Below are 21,188 nucleotides of genomic sequence, written 5' to 3' on the forward strand. Positions count from 1 at the left end.
GACTATAATTACTTCCCTTGATGCCTCACCCTTGAATGGAAAGACAGTGTTGAAGTGTGTTATCTGCTTTCATGCAGTGAGATCATTTTATAGGCTTCAGTAGGAGTGGAACATTACACTTCTTTCCCCTTTCTTTTGACAACATTTGGCTATTATCTGCTTTGACATAAAAGTTTCCAGCATAATCTAAATGAAGCAAAATGCCTCTTGCAGTGAAGAGATTTCAATGTGCTTAAAGCTCGAAACCTTTGATCACTCTGTCACACTTCCAGTCTTCATTAATTATTTCAAAGGTAATGTGTAGCAGAAAAGCTACCTACCGCTACCACATGACATTGTGAACGTACAGAAGCTTAATGCACTTCCAGCTGTACTTGAACAATAATGAAACTGATAGGAATGGAACTGTACAACATTCAGTGAGTTTTCTCTGGAGACTCTCTTTCAGCTGACATCTCACGTCTTAAACACACGAGTCAGTCTCCATCCTACCGCAGAAGCCCCGCCACCGCATCTCCAGAGCCTTGGAGAAGGTGACTTCTTCCCCCGACAGCTTTATGACAGCCTGAGGAGCCTGGAGGAACCAGGAGACGTGAGATGACGAGAAAGATCCCATTGTTAATAACACACCCGACAACTACACCAGCTCTCTTTGAACAGATCTGTGCCTCAATCCTGAAGAATGACCTTGAAACCTATGCGCTGGCATGTTTCCACAAGAGCTACAGATTAAGAAGACTGAGCTGGAAATGAGAAAAACTATAACAACTATTTACAGCTATATTGTCTGCGTACCTGACAGTGAAAAGACTTTTCTATTTTCTTGTAGGTCAACCGCTGGATAGAATCAAAATGCAGCATTTTCTATAAGCAGGAAAAATCTTAGTATAAAGTATTTTTCAACACAACTGACTATTCCTTATTTATTATGTTTTCAACCTTCTGAATTAGATTCCATCAAGGTGCTACTTTATTCGAAAATGCATTTTGTTTTGTTTTTGTATACTTGAATCTTGATCCTATTTCCATCTGCAATGTTCGACCGACAATGTCCAATGATGGTCATATGTATTGGTCAAAGTGCGCATATGTTTTTTTACATACAAACTTAAATATGCATTGTCTCTGCTGCCTAAAATGTGTGTGTGTGTGAGTGTGTTGTTCAGCAAAAACATCACTGCTATGGAACATTTGCATTTGACCACAATATAATTTGCAGACATGAATTATTCAGTGCAACAGAGTTTGCACTCACTGGCTCTCATAGATTTAGTCTCTGTGAAGAGATTCCAGCATTTTCAGGAAGGACAAAACAAGTGCAGGTCTCATGTCTAAACACATCTAAAGATTATTGAATTTTTAAAAGTCCGTATAATGGAGAGTCTCTGGTCTGTAATGGGTGATACCTTTCTGATTTTGGGGGGTTTGTCTAAGTTATTTCAGCACCGAGATGAAATATACAGAGGTGAAACGCTTATTGTGTTTGATTTGCACAGACAGTGAAGCCAGGCACTCACAGATCAGTCCACTCTCAGCAATAAACTGAAGCGAGAGCCTTGAAAATAAAAGTGTAGTTTTGCTGTGTTTTCTTTGACAGTAATGATTGTGATTTAGACGACCGCTGACTCGTCAGACCACGAGACCAGCTATGACCTCTTGAGACTATGGGCCACAGCACTGAGCTACCATCTTGTTTGGTAAAACAGATCATCAACGAGCTGTGTTCAAATAGGAGTGGTTAGTCACAATATGTCAAGTTAGGAGTATTTGAGAAGAGGAACACAATGAAGAACCATGTGTAACAGTCAAATGAATTGACTGCATCAAATAACATTAACATTTTCTCTGCTATATAACATTACAAACAAATGAACCCCCCAAAAATACAATAGACAGTATTGGACTGGCCTATGCTATACACAATTGATGTGGAAAAGTATTAGGACAGGAAAGTTTATTGAATTTATTCGAACAATTCTTTTTTTTTTGTTCTTTCTGATAACTTAAGTGTATTACGTCAGTAACTCATCTGGCATAAATTAAAGCTAAAGATAGTTGTTTAGTTGTGACCAAGATGGTAAAATAAGCTAATAAACAAAGGGTTTACTCCAAAGAGAAAAATCCTAAACTGGATGAAGCAAAACAAAGGTAATATGTCTAATCTGGAGAACGGAAATAATGGAATAATTGTATGAAATATGAGCTTCACTGTCCAGTAAACAGCTACTTCACAGAGATTCTTAGAAAAATATTTGACTTACTTCTACTTTTGAGACACGATCACACATTTATCCAACTGCATTATGTTCATGTTACTGTGCGGTGGTTAAATCTTCATCACGTGCAGAATATCAGAATTACTTCAGAGCAGTTTTTAGCAGATCAGTTTCTGTATGTGTCGGTATATTCATTAACAGGGGAGCTGTGAAACTCACTATGATAAATGAGTGTCAGTCAAGTAGGAAGTGTTTTGATTTTGTTGGCGAAGCAGAAGCATTGAGTAAAAGCAGTCAGACAAGGAAACATTTTAGGTGACACCTTAACAGTTTTGTGTGTTAACAGCTTAACAATTTGTTTGTCTTATTTTGTCATTTTATTTTGTATACAATAAGTAAAATCTGAATAATGAGCACAATGAATGCAATGGAAATGAAAACTTAACTTTGAAAATGAGTAGGAAGAAGCATGCGCTTAATCCTCCCCAGTCAGTTTGTTTGCAACTGTGTTTTTTCATAAAATTTAATACATTTCAATAACAGGTCCTAATTTTTGTATCAATTAAGATTACAGTATGCATAGTTGCACTGACACTTTTGATACAGTTGACAGCAATCCATATGACTTCATGTTTCACATCCGCAACAAAGATCGTCATGAAAAAAAAACCCAACTATTTACTACAGCTGACTAAAAGTGTTGTATTAAAGCATGGCAGAAATTCTTTATTTTCCGCGCCTCCAGTCTCACCAGAGTGCATGGAGGTCTGCATGTTGGATAGGAGATGTATCACTTTGGAGAAGAGACAGATTGGGTGTGGGAGGAGCAGAACCTCTCTTTCAGCTGTCAAGGTAAGCTGTGTCATCAGTTTGGGTGCGAATGGGTCACCTGTTCCTGCCCTCTTTTGCTTCTCATGACTTAGACATCTGTCAAATTTCTAATTATTTCTCTCCTGTGCTGTTCAAAAGAATATTGAAGATCCCAGTTGTTACTGGCAGAGGTGAACATGGACACTGTGCAGTCGCAGTGAAGTCACATCTTCGTTTCGCCCACAATTTAAAAGTGAAATAAGAAAGTATATTTACTTAAATAGACTGCAGTTTTCACACACTTGAGTTACATGGTTACCTTCATGCAGAAGCTCAGTAAAATATTGTGGAGTGTTTACATCACTTCTTTGACAGATATAGCTGATCTGGATATTATATAGTCACAATATATGCATAATAAACAAACTGCGATAATATATAACATATAACCCGCAAAAACATTCAACAATTGACTGCAAGCTTAAACTACTGATGCTATGCAGCTGTATGATAAGACATGATCTAGTGTCCCCTATAATATTCAGTTTGAAGTAATTATATTGAAAATATTATAAGCAGAGATCACTGAATGTTTTACCAAAGATCTCCCTGTGATTTGTAAATATTTTCTATTTTTTTCCAGACTATAGACAACAACACACACAAAATACATGGTTAGTAAATATTGATATTGCAGGATACCTTGAATTACTGAAGATTATTGTAACAGTTTTGTACTTGTTAGCACTCTTAGTGACATAAATTGACTTGAGGTTTTTCTTTGCATGTTCTCCCTGCATGTTGGATCTCTCCAGGTACTCAAGTTTCCCCCTACAGTTCAAAAATATGCATTTGAGAATAATTAAACTGGCAACTTGTCCAGTTTATAATGGCTTTTGTCCTGTGTGAGCTGCCCTGAAATTGATAAAGAAATATAGAAGATAATAGATTGACAACAATCAAAACCATCGTACAAACATAAAAGTTCAGTATTTTAATGCCCAATCAATGTTAAAAGAAAAAGAATAATCTTGTTTATCAATTTGCAACAAATTAATGTCAAAGATGTGCTGCTATGAAAAACGCCCTCATGTTTTTATAACCCAGATGAAGGCATTATGAGTGCGGAACCCCTGCAGCTCAGGCACCTGTGGTGGAGCAGACTGGTGGGCGGTGGATGGGAGTGTTTGAGAGACTCCCTGGTTAGGTTAAAAGATGTTTAGAAAGGCACAATGAATGCTCAACAACAATATTTTAGGAATCAGTGGTAATAATGTTTGTTTGGATGTTTCTGCACAGTGTTATTTCTGATTATTATCTAATATCTAAAAAACACATTGCAAAGTGTGAAGCTTCTGTAATATTTGATTTGCATTCATTGACTGGGTTCAGTTTTTTTGTGCTTATTTCACGTGGGAAAAATGTAAAAAAATTTAAAGGAGGAAGAAAAATGTTATTAGTGTCCACTGCTGCAGCGCGGACTCAGACTGGAGCAAAAACAAACTTCACATGTTGTAAAAATAGCGTGAACATTGCTCAATGCCTGGAAATGACTGTGATTGCTTTTTTTTTTCCATTTCCCACCATAATAACAGTGGGTGGAGGTGATAATATCAGAGGTTGAGAGGTGAGTGTTGCTCAGTATTTTTTCTTGCTGCAGGTATCAAAGGTTGAATCTAAAAGCTGCTCATTGGGGTTATTTGCCTGGAGCTTTGTTAGCTTTTCACCCACAGAGGCCATACTGGGAAACGAAACTCACTTTGAGAGGGTCAGTGAAGTTTGCATTGTTGTAATTTATTATATTAATAATATTTGTTCTAACTTTTTTATGAGCATTAGAATCACCTCAATCTGTGGTGAACAAGCTTTCATTGCAAAGCAGCGAGGCAAATTAAAAAAAAAAAAAAGGGCTTTGTAATACAAATTGTTTTAGCCCTTTTGTCACGACGAAGCTTGAAGAATGACGAGCCTTATTTAGGAGCAGAGCACAAATGAGGCACCGAGGCAGTCAGATAGAAAGACTGATGTGAAGGCTCATGCACTCTCAATATGAGTGAGAATGAGACAGACACTGCAGGAAGGAGGTGAGTCTCATGCACTGCCTGTTAATTTGTCTGGTTTCATGGACGACACAGATCAACCCCAGCATTATGATCACAAACCTGTGAAGTGTATTATTCCGATTATCTTTTTCATTAAGGTGGGTGGGCTATATTATCCAGCAAGGGAACATTTTGTCCTGGTAGTTGAGAAGTCTGTTAGTATTTAAGTGATTTTAAAGAAATGTGAAATTGTTATGGAGCATCTTCAATCCTGCAGCTCTTATTGTGGGGCGCTCCCTGTCTGCAGAGGTCAAGATCTATCAAAAGTGGTCCGAGGAAGGAGATGTGGTGAACCAGTGAGGTTCATGGGTGGCCAAAGCTCAGTGATGCATGTGGAAAGTGGAAGCCAAGTCTGTGTGGTCTGACCCGACGATTTACTGCAGCTCAAATTGCTGGATCAGATAGAAAAGTGTAAGAATACACAATGGATTGACGTTTGAGGGCATGTGGGGAGCAAATGGTGGTGGTGGTAGTGGTGGGGGGGGGGGGGGCTGACACAATGTGAAGATGTTTTCATAATAGTGACAGCTGATGGTGTCTTCCAGTAGTTCCCAGCCTGTGGTCCACCATAGATCACATGAGGCACTTTGCCTGCAGTGAATTTTGTCAGGAATGGTGGTGAACAGGATTCAAACGCCAACTAGTCCGGGATGTAAATTGAAAGTAAAGTTTATTTTGAGTCGCTCCAACGGGGCGGCAGTCCGTAGCGAGGGATCGGAGAAGCAGAGGCGGACGTCACGGAGACGGGGTCTTCCGAGCAGGACGGAGCGGCGCACACCGGGACTGTACGGGAGAACACACGGAGGTCAGAATACTCGGCAGCTTCCACACACGAAGCAAACAACCTCAAAAAACAATGAGCACGAGGGGCAGAGTCTAGGTACCGCAGAGTATACGTAACGATCTTGCGATGAGTGCCTGGAATCCCGGTCCTTAAATACTGGCTTCCTCATCCGCTTCAGGTGTGCGTCCTGCTCCGTCTGCTCCGCCTACGATCACACACGCCCAAAAACAACAACACAACAGGAGACATCTGCGGGTTGTGACAGTACCCCCCCTTTAATGGACGCCTCCTGGCGTCCTACCCGGCTTCTCCGGATGCTCCCGGTAGAAGTCGGTCAGCAGACTCCTATCCAGGATGTGACCCCGTGGCACCCATGACCGTTCCTCAGGACCATAACCCTCCCAGTCCACCAGGAACTGGAACCCCCTGCCCCGGCGACGAACATCCAAGATCTTGCGGACTGTGTACGCTGGATGGTCATCAATGAGCAGGGGGGGCGGCGGGGGCTCGGTGGAGGGGCTAAGAGGGCTTGACTGGACAGGTTTCAGCAGAGAGACATGGAACGTGGGGTGTATCTTTAAGGATGCTGGGAGCTTCAGCCTCACCACCGCCGGGTTGATGATCTCCTCGATCTCAAAGGGTCCGACAAAACGAGGCGCCAGCTTGCGGGACTCCACCTGGAGTGGAAGGTCACGGGAGGAGAGCCATACCTTCTGTCCAGGTTGATACGAGGGGGCCGGAGTCCTTCGACGGTCCGCCAGCCTCTTGTTGCGCGCTGACGAGCGAACTAAAGTGGCCCTCGCCTCCCTCCAAACGCGGCGGCAGCGCCGAAGGTGGGCCTGCACCGAAGGCACGGCAACTTCCTCCTCCTGGGTGGGGAACAGGGGGGGTTGGTAGCCGAGGGCCACCATGAACGGGGACATACCAGTGGCCGAGCAGGTGAGGGAATTGTGGGCATACTCCACCCATGGCAACTGAGAGCTCCAGGAGGATGGATGCCGAGCCGTCACACACCGTAGTGCTGTCTCCAGGTCCTGGTTGGCCCTCTCTGTCTGACCATTCGTCTGAGGATGATACCCTGAGGAGAGGCTGAGAGACGTTCCAAGAGCTTTACAGAATTCCTTCCATACCTGGGACGTGAACTGCGGGCCTCGGTCCGACACCACATCCAGAGGGATCCCGTGCAACCGGTACACATCCCTGACCAGCCGATCCGCTGTCTCCATAGCCGTGGGCAATTTAGGGAGGGGGACAAAGTGCGCCGACTTTGAGAAGCGGTCCACAACAGTCATTATTACCGTGTTAGCTTCAGAAGGGGGGAGACCGGTAACAAAGTCAACGGCAATGTGGGACCAGGGTCGACTCGGGATGGGCAAAGGACGGAGCAGCCCTGCAGGAGGTTGGCGAGATGTCTTGCTTCGGGCACAAACGGCGCAAGCAGCCACAAAGGTCCGGACATCCCGGGACATGGAGGGCCACCAGAAGCGTTGCCTCAGGAAGGACAGAGTTCGCTGGGAGCCTGGATGACAAGTCAACTTAGACGAGTGCCCCCACTGCAGAACCCTAGACCTCATTGGCTCCGGAACAAAGAGACGGTTAGCTGGACCATTACCCGGATCAGGGTGACCGAGGTGCGCTTGTCTGACCTGATTCTCGATGTCCCAGGAGGCGGCTGCGACCATACAGGTGGAGGGGAGTATGTTCTCCGGTTCCCCCTCAGCTCTCTCAACGGTGGTCTGCCGGGACAGGGCGTCAGGCTTAGTGTTCCTCGAACCTGGTCGGTAGGTAAGTGTAAAATTAAACCTCCCAAGAAACAGCGCCCAGCGTGCCTGCCGGGAGTTCAGCCGCTTGGCAGTCTGCAGGTACGACAGATTCTTGTGGTCTGTCCACACCACGAATGGTTGGGCAGCACCCTCCAGCCAGTGCCTCCACTCCTCCAAAGCCAGTACTGCTGCCAACAACTCCCGGTTACCGACATCGTAATTCCGCTCCGCTGGGGTAAGGCGCCGTGAGAAGAAGGCACAGGGATGCATCTTGGAGTCCTCGGCACGCTGGGATAACACCGCACCTACACCAGTGTCCGAGGCGTCAACCTCCACGATGAACTGCTTAGTGGGATCCGGATGGCACAGCACCGGGGCCTGAGTGAACAGCTGCCTGAGGGTAGTGAACGCCTGTTCAGCTGCCGGTGTCCACTGAAACGAGGTTGAGGTGGATGTGAGTTGAGTGAGTGGGGTTGCGACCTTACTGTAGTTCCGAATGAACCGTCGGTAGAAGTTGGCAAACCCAAGGAACCGCTGCAACTGTTTACGGGTCGTCGGTCTGGGCCAGTCCACCACGGCTTGGACCTTGGCTGGGTCCGCCCTCACCTGTCCCTGTTCAATGATGTACCCCAGGAAGCTCACAGAGGTCGCATGGAAGACACATTTCTCTGCCTTCACGAACAGCCGGTTCTCCAGAAGACGCTGGAGCACTGCGCGGACATGGAGAACATGCTCCTCCTGGCTGCGAGAAAAGATCAGGATGTCATCCAGATACACAAATATAAATTGATTCAACATGTCCCGCAGCACGTCGTTGACCAGGTGCTGGAACACTGCCGGGGCATTTGTGAGTCCAAAAGGCATCACCAAGTACTCAAAATGCCCGAGGGGAGTCTTAAACGCCGTCTTCCATTCGTCACCCTCGCGGATCCGAATGAGGTGATACGCATTCCGGAGGTCGAGCTTGGAAAACACAGTGGCATCATGGAGAGGCTGGAAGGCAGAGTCCATTAGAGGCAAGGGGTATTTATTCTTAACTGTGATATTGTTCAGTCCTCTATAGTCAATGCAGGGCCGTAACGTACCGTCCTTCTTGGAAACAAAAAAGAACCCGGCTCCAACGGGAGATGATGAGGGACGGATCAGGCCGGCGGCGAGGGACTCGTGGATGTACTTCTCCATGGCTTCTCTCTCAGGACGGGACACGTTATACAAGCGGCTGGAGGGAAGGGGCGCCCCCGGAAGAAGCTTGATGGCGCAGTCATATGGTCGGTGAGGGGGAAGGGAGGCAGCTCGCTGCTTACTGAATACCTCCCTTAGGTGGTGATACTCAGGAGGAACCGAACCCAGGTCGATCTGCTCCTGGCCCGTGGAGGGAGGTGTCAGGGGGCTCCCTGGAGCAGACTGGAGACAGTGAGTGTGACAGTAGGTTCCCCAGCTGGAAATGGTGCACAGGTTCCAGTCGATATGGGGGTTGTGTCTCTGTAGCCAGGGGAGACCCAGGATCAGCGGGACGTGAGGCGACGACAGCACCAGAAACCTAATCTCCTCACTGTGGTTCCCGGAAACCAGTAGGCGAAGGGGAATGGTGCGGTGGGTGATGTGGGCCAACCTCCTGCCATCCAGGGCACTCACAGTCCAGGGGTTAGGAAGAGGTTCCAATGTTAGGCCAGCCTTCACCGCGAACTCCTGATCCAAGAAATTGTCGTCTGCTCCAGAATCCACCAGGGCGTACAGTGAGAGGCTGCCGGCCTCACTGATGAGAGAGGCTGGGAGTTGAAGGCGAGAGGGAGCCGAAGGCTGGGTGCTGGGATTATGGCTCATCAGGACCACCTCCAATCCTGATAAGCCTAGGCTTTTGGCTGATGGGGACATGTAGCTCGTTGGTGTCCTGCCCCCCCACAATACAGGCAGAGACGGGCCTTGAACCGGTGTTCCCTTTCCGCGGGAGACAGGTGGGCTCGTCCGAGCTGCATGGGTTCCCCAGGGTCCTCTGGAGCTGGAAGGGCAGGATGGAAGAGGGATGAGTTAGCAGGAGTGGCCGCCGGGATCCCAGGATGGTGTAGAGACCGATGGGTTCTCTGACTCTTGCGCCGATACCGGAGTCGATTGTCGACCCGGATCGCTAGGGCAATGAGCTCCTCCAAGTCGGCCGTGTCGTCCCGGGCTGCCACTTCATCGTGGACCTCATCGGACAACCCCTGGAGAAACACTCCTTGGAGTGCTGGCTCATTCCAGCCACTCTCCGCTGCGTAGATCCGGAAGTCCACAGCATACTCGGCAACCGACCGCGATCGCTGAGACAGAGACATCAGTCGTCGGGCTGCTTCCTTGCCCTGGAGAGGGTGATCGAACACCTGCCTCATCTCCGCCATCAAACGGTTGCTCGATCCACATATGGGTGACCCGTGCTCCCACAGTGCAGTCACCCACTTGGCCGCCTTACCAGACAGCAACCCAATTATATAAGCAACCCGAGAGTCATCAGTGGAGTAGGTGGCTGGCTGCTGTTTAAACACAAGTTCACACTGGAGGAGAAAACGGCCACAACCTCCCAGTTCTCCAGAGTACCGTTCTGGAGTGGGGATCTGGGGCTCCCTAGCGGCGGTCGGCGGTACTGTCGCGGGCGGGGGAGGAGTTACGGCTGCGCCAGCCGCAGCGTCACGAGGCGGTTGTTGATCGGCGACAAGCCCGTCCAGGCGGCTGGTGAGGCGCGACATCTGGGCGGTCAGTTCAGTAAGTGACGTCCCAATCTCCCGGAGGAATACCTGGTGTTGAGACAGGAGGTTTCCGTGTGAGGAGATGGCGCGCTGGAGGACTTCCGGGTCGGCTGAATCCATGGTGGCAAGATCGTTCTGTCAGGAATGGTGGTGAACAGGATTCAAACGCCAACTAGTCCGGGATGTAAATTGAAAGTAAAGTTTATTTTGAGTCGCTCCAACGGGGCGGCAGTCCGTAGCGAGGGATCGGAGAAGCAGAGGCGGACGTCACGGAGACGGGGTCTTCCGAGCAGGACGGAGCGGCGCACACCGGGACTGTACGGGAGAACACACGGAGGTCAGAATACTCGGCAGCTTCCACACACGAAGCAAACAACCTCAAAAAACAATGAGCACGAGGGGCAGAGTCTAGGTACCGCAGAGTATACGTAACGATCTTGCGATGAGTGCCTGGAATCCCGGTCCTTAAATACTGGCTTCCTCATCCGCTTCAGGTGTGCGTCCTGCTCCGTCTGCTCCGCCTACGATCACACACGCCCAAAAACAACAACACAACAGGAGACATCTGCGGGTTGTGACAGAATTTGTCACGATCAAGTTTGCAAATGTCAAAAGACACTAGTAATAAGACTCTTTACGGGAATCAGAGCACATATGAGAACAATTGCTTGTATTCTGAGGTGTCCTGTGTTTGTGTTCTGGTGAGGGTGAACGTGTGTTCTTTTCCTTTAATGTGACTTTGGGACAAATTGGACACTGGAGAGGCGGTCCGGTGTCATTAATAGGTGGTGGGTGGTAGAAAGGTCAGGGACCATGTCTGTATTTGATAGATAAGCAGCAGACAGTTTAAATATTTGTTGTAAAAATAAAGCAGCTTCCATTTCTTTGTGATAATTGTTAGAGGAAATTGGAATAGCATCTGGTTTTGTGCTTTGTTTTGTTCCTACTCATGCAGATTCTAACTTGGTCATTGCGTAATGTAGGTATAGACACGACTCCAAAGAACACCTAAAAAAATTGTATATGTATAAAAACCTAAGTATTCAAACTTGAGCTTTGTCTCAATAAATAATGACACATATTAGACATCCAGTCTTTCTTATACTTCTGACTGAAAAAATATGAATAAATGCAGACTCTTCATTATTTGTTCAAGGCGTACTGAAATCCGGCATAACACCAACAAGCTGTTAAAGAAGATTTTCTAAATCAATGATGAGTCTCACACCCCTCAGATAATTAACAAAAAGGCTGCCTGCAATTTCTCCACAACAAAAACAGACAGATGGTGAGCTCAAGGTATACTCGTGCTTTTGCAATGGCATTGTTGTTGTTGTGGCCTTGCTTAAATCATGGGGATTTCATCATCCGTCAGTGCCAGAATAAGAGACGTCATTGCTCAATTCTGAAGGCATTATTTCCCCCCCCCCTCCAAAAAAAAAAAAAAAGCCAGAAAAAAAGAGCTGAGCCGATTGTATTTTCAAGAAACCTAACTATTTTGTAGAGTGTCTAAAGGAAGCCATTAAGATAATCTGCAAATGTGGGGAATGTTTTCTGACCTCACATCCAAATGGAGCTGGTAATGTTTTGTATCCTTTTAAGCTGTGCGCAAAGTGGGCAATCAAAGACTAGGTCAAAGTACAAATGAGAGGCTACATTTGATCTCGTTGATAAAAAAGCGTTTGCACGGAGTTAATGATCCTAATAGACAAAGTTATCCTTCTGGGAAAGCAGCCATTATAATATCCTCCGCAGAAGCTTCTAACTTTCACTTACATAATCTTGGAGGACAAGGACGCAGCACTCAGCATCAAAGGCACTTTGACGAAAACAGGCTGCACCAAATGCTCTCATCCCAGTGGAATGAGATGGTAATTGTTATGCCATTAAAGTTATAATTTAAATAAAGGCCCCACTGAAATAAGGTCTTAAACTAAGGGTATGACATTTTGAGAAATACGCTCATTCACTTATGTGGTGGAGAATAAGATGAGAAGATTAACACAACTCTCGTACAGGAGTGCCATGTCAATCTTCTCATCTAATCTGAAACTTGAAAGTGAAGTGGCCTTCCACAAATGTAAAACAATTCTCTTCTATCAATTATAAATGTGATAACATGTCAAAACCCTGACAAACGACATCGCTTGTACCCTCAGTGTGAAGTGTTTAAGACATCTGAGTTTTCTTTTTGACGAGCAGAATCACACTAACCTCTCTGGTTTATTTAAAGGTTGAATCTGATCCTGGTTGGGATCTCTGCTTCACTGAGAAAGGAGATTTGACAAGGTGCTGGAATTGGTTCTATTTTGATCCACATCCATGCACTTTTTTTTTTTTTTTCAAGCCTGTCACCTTGATCCCTCAGCCACACATTATTGTGCACATGCACTCACAAATGCTCATACATCCATTTTCCACATCAGGATAACATTGTCTCTTGACTGTGTGAACAATGGAGATAATAAATATCAATGCTGCACAGATTGTGCCTGCTGTGACTAAATGTTTCTCTTATGCATGAGAATCATATAAGTCATAATGTAAACTGAATGCAGCAAATTGTTGCCACTTTTATTGATAATCAGTGGCTTATTACCCATTAAAAAAAAAAAAATGGGGGGGGGGGGGTCCTTTATTGATTTGTCCTGCCAGCCAAGAAAATCAAGGACAAGACATCCTGGAGAGATAAAGCCGAACAAAGAGCATGGAGATTTACTGTCTGCTCGACCAGATGCAGACCTGCATCTGCAAATCTGCACAACATTAAGCCACATTATGGCGCCTTCACCCCGATGCAGCAGTTTAACAAACAAAATGGAAAAAGAGAAGTCACCCGAAAAGATAAAGGCTTGTGTAAATTAGGAGAGAAAACATAATGACAGTGCAAGAGTTCACTGCATTAATTGTCTTATGTGTCAATTGTCTAGAGTCATTCAGAGTTAAAGCTTCACTTGGAGCTTTATAGATAAAGATTTGTATGTTTTGGTCAATAGTTTAGTCCGGTTCAGTTAACGTTACAAAACAGTTCATAGTGAAACTTGGCAAAAGAATTTTCAAAGAGAACTTTTCTATGAAGGACGAAAACATATCTCGCATTTCACAGATGGCATGAAGGAAACTGAAAGAAAAAAGTTAGTGGATACCAAGCTCTTACATGGAGGTCAAATACATACAGGACATTGTCAGTATGTAAGTACTAAGTCTGGGTATTGACGGGCTGTCTTTCAGTTCAACTATAAAGCAACAAAATGCTAAAATTGTGTGGAATCTATGCTATTTCTGAATGTTATTTTCTTCTTGGCACTGTCACAAGACTATAGCTTGCAATGAAACACATCCAGCCCTGGTTCTCTTCCTCCCCATGTGGAGGAGGTCAAGCACGTTGGGGTCGTATTCACAAGTGATGGGAGGAAGGATCATGAGCTTGGCCAAAGATTGAGACAAGCAGTCGCTGTAGAAGAAAGTTATCATGGAAAAAAAGAAACTGAGCTCTGTGTTCATCAGTCTCCATCCCCACCCTCACATGCCGTCATGAACTCATGACCTGTGGAATGAGTCTGAGATTTCTCTGCAGGGTGACTGGCTTCAGTCGACATGATGACGGATCGAGAGACTCAAAGTCGAGAAACCACTCCTCCAGATTGAGAGCAGCTACGTACTCAGGTAGCTCAGAGCCTGATTAGGATGCCCACTGTCACCTCTCATTAGAGGTTCACCAGGCACGTCCAACTGGGTGGAGACCCCGGGGTCGGGTCAGGACCCGCTGAAGAACGAGAGCAAGATTCGGGGGAAGTTGCACGCACCCCACAAGCTCATGTGGACTAATCAGAAAAAGTATGTGGAGATTTTCAGGGTGAGGGAGACACAGCAAAACCTGTGAAAGTACGTGTGCACAAAGGACAAAATACAAAGTAACAAAAGGTTCCCTAAATTTACAACGCCTATTATTTTTTCTTTATTGAAAAATAACTAAAGAGATTGCCTTCAAGCGCTTGACAAGGACAGGCAGCGTTTTAAGAAAGAATCCAAGTTGCTCATTTAGATATAAAAACACAACTTGCACAAAATGTGCCTTCTCCTTAATAAGAAAAGGGTAAAGAAAAAAACGCAGCCGCCACACAGACACCAAGTTATAAATACACCCCATCTGTCATCTCCAAATAACACCCTGCTTTTTTCTAATTTTACCAAACTCGAAACTAGTTGCCATCTGTACAAGCAATCTACAAACATAAAATGATAATAACAGCAGCCATTAAATGTGTGACTGTTGAATATTGTAACATAGCAGTCAGCTGGACATTCTGGTCCACAATACAAAGCTGGCACCAGAACTGAAGCGTTGTTTGGCATAAGTAAAACCCACAGCAGTATTTTTTTTAATATGCTTCGTGAGAACAAGTCGTATCAAAAGCTATAGAACAACTGTAGATGTGGAGTCTTCATGAATTATTGATGCTTAATATTCTGCAACTCTGTTCCTGTTGCCAAACATTGGTATTTTTCTGAAATAATTAAATCTACCAGTCACATTCTTCAACAAAATGCTTCCCCCAATGGGATTTTTGGATTAGAACTTTTTGGATTTGTCTTCAGTTTTAGTCTTGAGAGTGGTAAAGGTCATGTCGTGTACATCGTATCAAAAATGAACCTCTAGTATTCCTGTGATAAACCCTGTAAGAACATCCTTTATTTATAATAACCAAGACATTGTAAAGCACACCACACAGGGTTTCTGTCTCTGTGTGCATACCTGTTCTATCAAAAGACTCTTTCATGCACGATGATATATTTGAAATCTATTTGGAATACATTTGAATGGAACTCCAGTTTGCTCAAAGCTGTTGGTAACACTGATGGTGACCTATTACAAGTCTTTAGACTTGTGGAATAATTTATTTCCACTTTCTTGTTCCTATATATGGCCAACTGCAAGACTGTTAATTAGCTGTTATTCCAAAGTCTTTAAATTATTGAGCTTGTACAGTAGCTAAAACAGCATGTCGCTGCTGTACTCTTAGAGTTTGTACAGTTACTTCCGATTATTAAACACATGACCCACATGAGCAAGATTCATTCTGCTTCTTTTTGTCTTACTTTCACTCAATCTAATTTACATTTACATTAAATTATAGCTGGGCAGGCTTCATTAGGTTTTGCAGTGTCCAGAGGATCACAACAGATGGCATGCAACTACACCATGTTGTGTATGTGAAATCGAATTATTAGAATAGAATAGAATAGAATAGAATAGAATAGAAACAAGGATACATTCAGCAGGAAATGTATTAAAATTACAAAGCACATTGTGTATTTTGCATGATGATGATGATGATGATGATGATGATGATGACGATGCTGATGATGATATGGTTAGTACTCTTACCAAACAGTGTGATGAGGTTCGGGGGTCTTTCTATCAGCAGTTTGCATATTCTCCCTGTGTTTGCCCGGGTTTTTCCATCATATAGTAAAAGTATTAAAACATAATCTATATCTAAATTAAACATTACTCATGAAAGAGACATTTTCCACACTTGCGTGTATGTTTTCGTTCATATTGTGAAATAGGTGTGTAATTTCAAGCTTGATTTTCGGCTGTCTCAGTGTCGTCGCTCTCTTCACGTAGCCCAAAAGCACTGCGTCGGAAGGTTCCACCACCTGCTGCAGGACTTCTTCTTGTCACTGAAGAAAAGCTCTTGATGTCTCTGGTTATACAATCAAACACCACCCTGATGGTGCTGCTTGATGGAAAACAATCTAAACATCTCAGTGTTTACTGAGATGTTTACTCAGTGTTGTACCACACATCACAACAGTGCTGTGTGGTAATGGGCATGGTGAGAACCCGAGAAAAAGAGATCAAATAAAAGAAGGGAAGTCGATCTAAAAGAAGTACACGAACGCTGCAGCTATGGAACACAAGGAGCAAAACATGCCGCGTTCATTTAACCATCCTGAGAGTCTCTTGTGCATTTGTGGTTTCTCTGCTCACCTCTATTTCTGTTTGTAAGTCAAGGATAGCACAGAGATGATGCAAACATCCCGTTCACCGGGCAAATCAGCAGAGCCAGATTAAATCCTACATTTATAAATAAAGATATGGTCAGGAAAAAAAAGCCACAAATACACAGACTTTCGTCACAACATCATCGAGAACGTACACTTATGCAGGGAAACAAAGACAATACAAAAACAAATCTTGCCTGCATTGTTTTACAGGTTTTGTTAAAATGATCATGGTGAACATAAATCTGATATCATAATTAATTCCAACACAAACATACACAAAAACCAAAACAAATAAAGGCGCAGATATAAATATAAATGAGTCAACACTGGTATAATTTATGCTAGAACAGTAAATGAATGTGGCATCCTCTCCATTGTGCACACTTTTTTCATTTAAGCTCAATCAGCTTTGCGATCGGTTTTCTATTTGACTTGTCTTTGTGTCCTGCCATCCTTTAACCTGGATCACAGAAGAGGGGCAGAAGATGAGAAATACCAGTTCATCACAACGGTAAACAACAACCACGTCACCATGACCTTTGAGGTCAAAATGTTCACTTGCTGCTGAACATATTCCACCCACTAACCAGTGCCATGGCAAAGAGATTATTCATTTCACCGGTCGTGGTCATAATGATAATAATAATAAAAGGAAATAACTGGCAGACGGGGGTATCTCCACAGCCTCTTTTGAAAACAGAGCATTATGTCATAATAAACTATGCACTCAAATTAAAAATATATATAAATTTCCTCTTTAGCAGATTAATTCTCTTTTGTTTCTTGGTAATAAATCTCCAAAGAATGAAGAGCCTTTTTTTAAACCTTTTGAATGGTGCCACATTTGTAAGGAATATGTATTTGTAGAAAGAGTGGCAGAGCTGAACATGCAGATAGTGTCCATAAGAAAAAAAAAACAAATATTTGCTGAATCTTCTCTGCCAAAACCAAGCAGCTTTTCTTTGCTCGTTGGTTTTTTGTTTTTTGTTTTTTTTTTTGGGGGGGGGGGTTATGGGCAAAGTATTGGCAATGTACCAAGGTATTCATTGAACAAATGAGGCACTTGATTGTCAGCATGTGGATGTAGCAGAAGCGCAAAGCAGCAGACAATAGCAATGCAAAGAAAAGCTGTTTGGCAAGGGTGGTAAAAATTTCTTTTAATGCCCCAATGGAATCAGCTCTGCTGCTCATCCCACAGATACATATTCCTTACAAATGTGGCACCATTTCATCAGGAATTTAACATGGTTTTGACTGGATTGCATTGTCAAGAAAATAAATGTTAGAGTGAAGATATCATATATCAAAAACAAACGTCTTAATTTCTTTGTGAGTAGATTAAATATTTTGCAGAATTGGTATTTCCCCTCACACCCAACATATACGTGGAGTTTCTGCATCTGTGCATGTCTGATCGGTCTACGCTACCCAGCGTAGAACAATCTTTCTGCAGGGTAGTTGAGAAGAAATGCCTGAATCCCTCCTGGTTTGGTGACTCGGTACAGTTTGTACCTGACGATCTATGCTTTTGATTCAAGTTGTCGTCAGAATAAGTGTTTAGTGATTGACTGTAAATGTCTGAGATAATTATGTTTTATGCTTTTTTAATACCATGTTGGTTGAATTCCACTTTGAGGTTTCAAATTAAATATTGATGCTTCTATTTGTCTTTGAAGTTTTGAGTATTTTACAGCTTTTCTCATCTTTTTTTTTTTAGTTCTGAAAAGCTCTCTGTTACTGGAAAACTGCTAAATAGAAATTTACCATCATTATTGTTGTGAGTGACCATTCATGGACTAAATATAATTAAAAGAGAAAAACCAAAAAACTACATGTAGAAAACACATATGACAGACAAGCACTTGGAGCCTCATACAACAGGGGGGGCATTAACACAAACTCACAATGAGGCGCTATGGCTCGTAAAAGAAAAACGACTCTCTGAATGACAGCAGAGAAACGTCCTTGACAAAATAAAAGCTTCACTGGGATGCCCAAAGAAGGAGAGCTTTCTCTGAACTCCACTATTTCTGTGCTATTAAACTAATATTTGAAATGCACTTTGTAGAGAGCCCTCAGACAAACGGAGAAAAGACACAATTAGCATATACGAAGCTTTTATTGTGTGTGTTGTATAGATAATTTTCCAACTGCCAAAGAAATGTGGATTCGAGTTTTCACAGCCTTGTCTATCCTTGTCACAGTGTAAGTTTCATCTTGTGAAAGATGATATGACACGGTATCCAGAGACATGGAGTTTCACAGTTTTGATTTATTCATGAAGCACAAGTTGAAGACCTCAAAGAATTTAATAAATTATGAACTGTCTTTGTTTTTTCCCTCCTCGGAGTGTTTCTGAAAAACATGAAGTCTGAGTTACAAATATCCCAAGATAATGAAGTGTTGGATTCTCTCAGTAAGGAAACTCCCCAAACTCCTGCAACCTGCCAAGGAGAAACTGAAGTCTTTAACTAATGTGGACAAGGTATAGAAGAAATGTCACTTTTAAAATGTACCTTTCCCTCCTGTTGTATAAATTTGAATTAATTTATGGACCACACATATAATTTACATTTATCTTGTATCTTTATCCATCACTGGTTTGAAAACATGTCAGAAATTGACTTATTTTTGGAACCGCTCGTTAGCTGGAATATTTGGATGCTACATATTTTCGACAGCGCATTGCTTTAGGAGAGAGAAAATAATTAAGAAAAAAAATGCTAAAAGCGAAGACTCGGAGAGCGTTTTCAGATCTCAACCTCGAGTGGATCAGAGGAGCTGCTGCAGACTGTGTCGAACATTTGCTGCGAGCTCTGCCAGCAGCTGAAAAAAAAAAAAAAGCCCCAGTGACCAGTGATCAGATAGCCAACAGTGCTGACCCAGAAGAGGTGAGGGAGTGAGTGTGCTGCCAGAACTACAGTTAATATGGAGCCACAGACATCGTAAACAAAAACAGACTGGACAGAGGGAGAAAAAAAAAGGAAAGAAAGAAAGAAAATACATGATTTTTCTCATTCCCACTGTCACTGTGTGCAGCTCGGAGTTAAATCACAAATAATTATGAGTTAAACTAATTTGAAAAATATTTTTAAAGCCTTCGAAAGTCCAAGAACTTGCATATAAGGGGAATTTGTGTCTTTAAACTGGCTACACTCTCTGTGTTTGCCCTGTGATGCGCTGGAGACCTCTCCGGGGTGCACCATCGTCAGCTGCGATCGCCTCCAGCCGCCATTACCCGAAGCTGAATACGATGGACTTCAGACATAAAATAAGTGGCCTACATTTTTTTTTTTTTCTTTTTTCACAGATTTCAGACTGATGTGCTAAATTCTGGTCCCAAAGAGCCACAGTCCTGCACGTTTTCTGTCTCCGTGCTCCAACACACCTGAGTCTCATAAATGTGTCATCAACAAACCCTGCGGTAAGCCTGACAGAGGGTTACTCATTACAGTCGGGCGTGTTGGAGCTGGAAGTGTTTGGACACATGCAGGGCCGAGGCCCTCCAGGAACAGGGGTCGACACATCTGGCTTTGGAGATGGTTGTGTTTGTGAGTCAACCATGCTGGTCTGACAAAAACATCAGAACATTAAGCTGACTGACTGTAGAGATCCCTGTGAGATAGAAATCAGGGCTCCCGCAATGCTGCGTGCTCGTCTCGTAACTAATAAACATTGGAGACATTGTGGTTAGGTGTAATGTTTCACTGCAAGACCAAATGGGGTTCGGTAATTCTGACACATAAATTACACATTAAACTAAGTCGGTGTACAATGGTATTACTGTGTTAGCATTACCATGGTCTCCTTTGAAGCAATTACCTGAAAGGACCACTCAGCCAAAGTGCAGCCGCGGAGCATTTGAGAACAGTTTTAAGCTCTCGACGGTCATTTTATTAAGGTTTGCATACGTCTGTACAATATGCAGTGCTTTAGGTTCCTTTATAACCATTCAAGGCTGAACAGAAAAACGGATTTTTTTATACCATACAAAGTCCAACGTCTCAGTCTAACTAAATATTTAAGCAGCAAACATGTCTGAGTGTCCTTGGTCGTTGTTCAACTTTCAATCTCCTTTGAGTGGCCTGAATATTCCAACATTTCTTTGAGACCTCACATAAAAATTTCTCAGCAAATTGGATTTTGATTCCTTTCTAAAAACAAAACAAAAACAAAGCAAAACAAACAAAACTAAACAACAACAATAAAACTGTTGAATGAAGCTGAGACTTCCTCTTTGAATTGGTAAACTCTGCGAATCTGAAATTGTTTCTCTCTCTCTCTAAAAAAAAAAAAAATAATGATTCAAACGTCTTTCCAGTCTGGGATTCTCTTATAATCAGGATGCAGCTTGCTTGCATATCAGATGAGCAATAATGAGTATAAATACATAGCGAATGCCTGTTTGCCTTGAATCAGAATTTTAAACATTTTCAGCATTTCCACATTTATGCTCGGCTCTTTCTTCTTTGTGGTTTTTTTTTTTTCCGGCTGTAAGAAGGAACGGATGATATCAGAGAGTTTGCCGAAGGGCGCAGTGGTTATCTCTAAAGAAGCTGTGACTGATGGGGACCCGTCGATGCAGACAGATCAAAGGTCAGGATTGCTCGCATCTATTCCTGGCTTCCACCCATTAAATGGTGTTTTCAAATTAAATTTCAATGCTGTTGAATCTGCGATGGTACCGTTTCCGTAACACACTGCAGGTTGAACAGCTTGGAATAATAAAAAAAAAAAAAAAAAAAAGGGCTTCAGATAGTCAGGCCCCTTAAGCAGGT

The sequence above is a fragment of the Blennius ocellaris genome (assembly GCF_963422515.1).
Source record: "Blennius ocellaris genome assembly, chromosome: 6".
NCBI lineage: Eukaryota > Metazoa > Chordata > Actinopteri > Blenniiformes > Blenniidae > Blennius > Blennius ocellaris.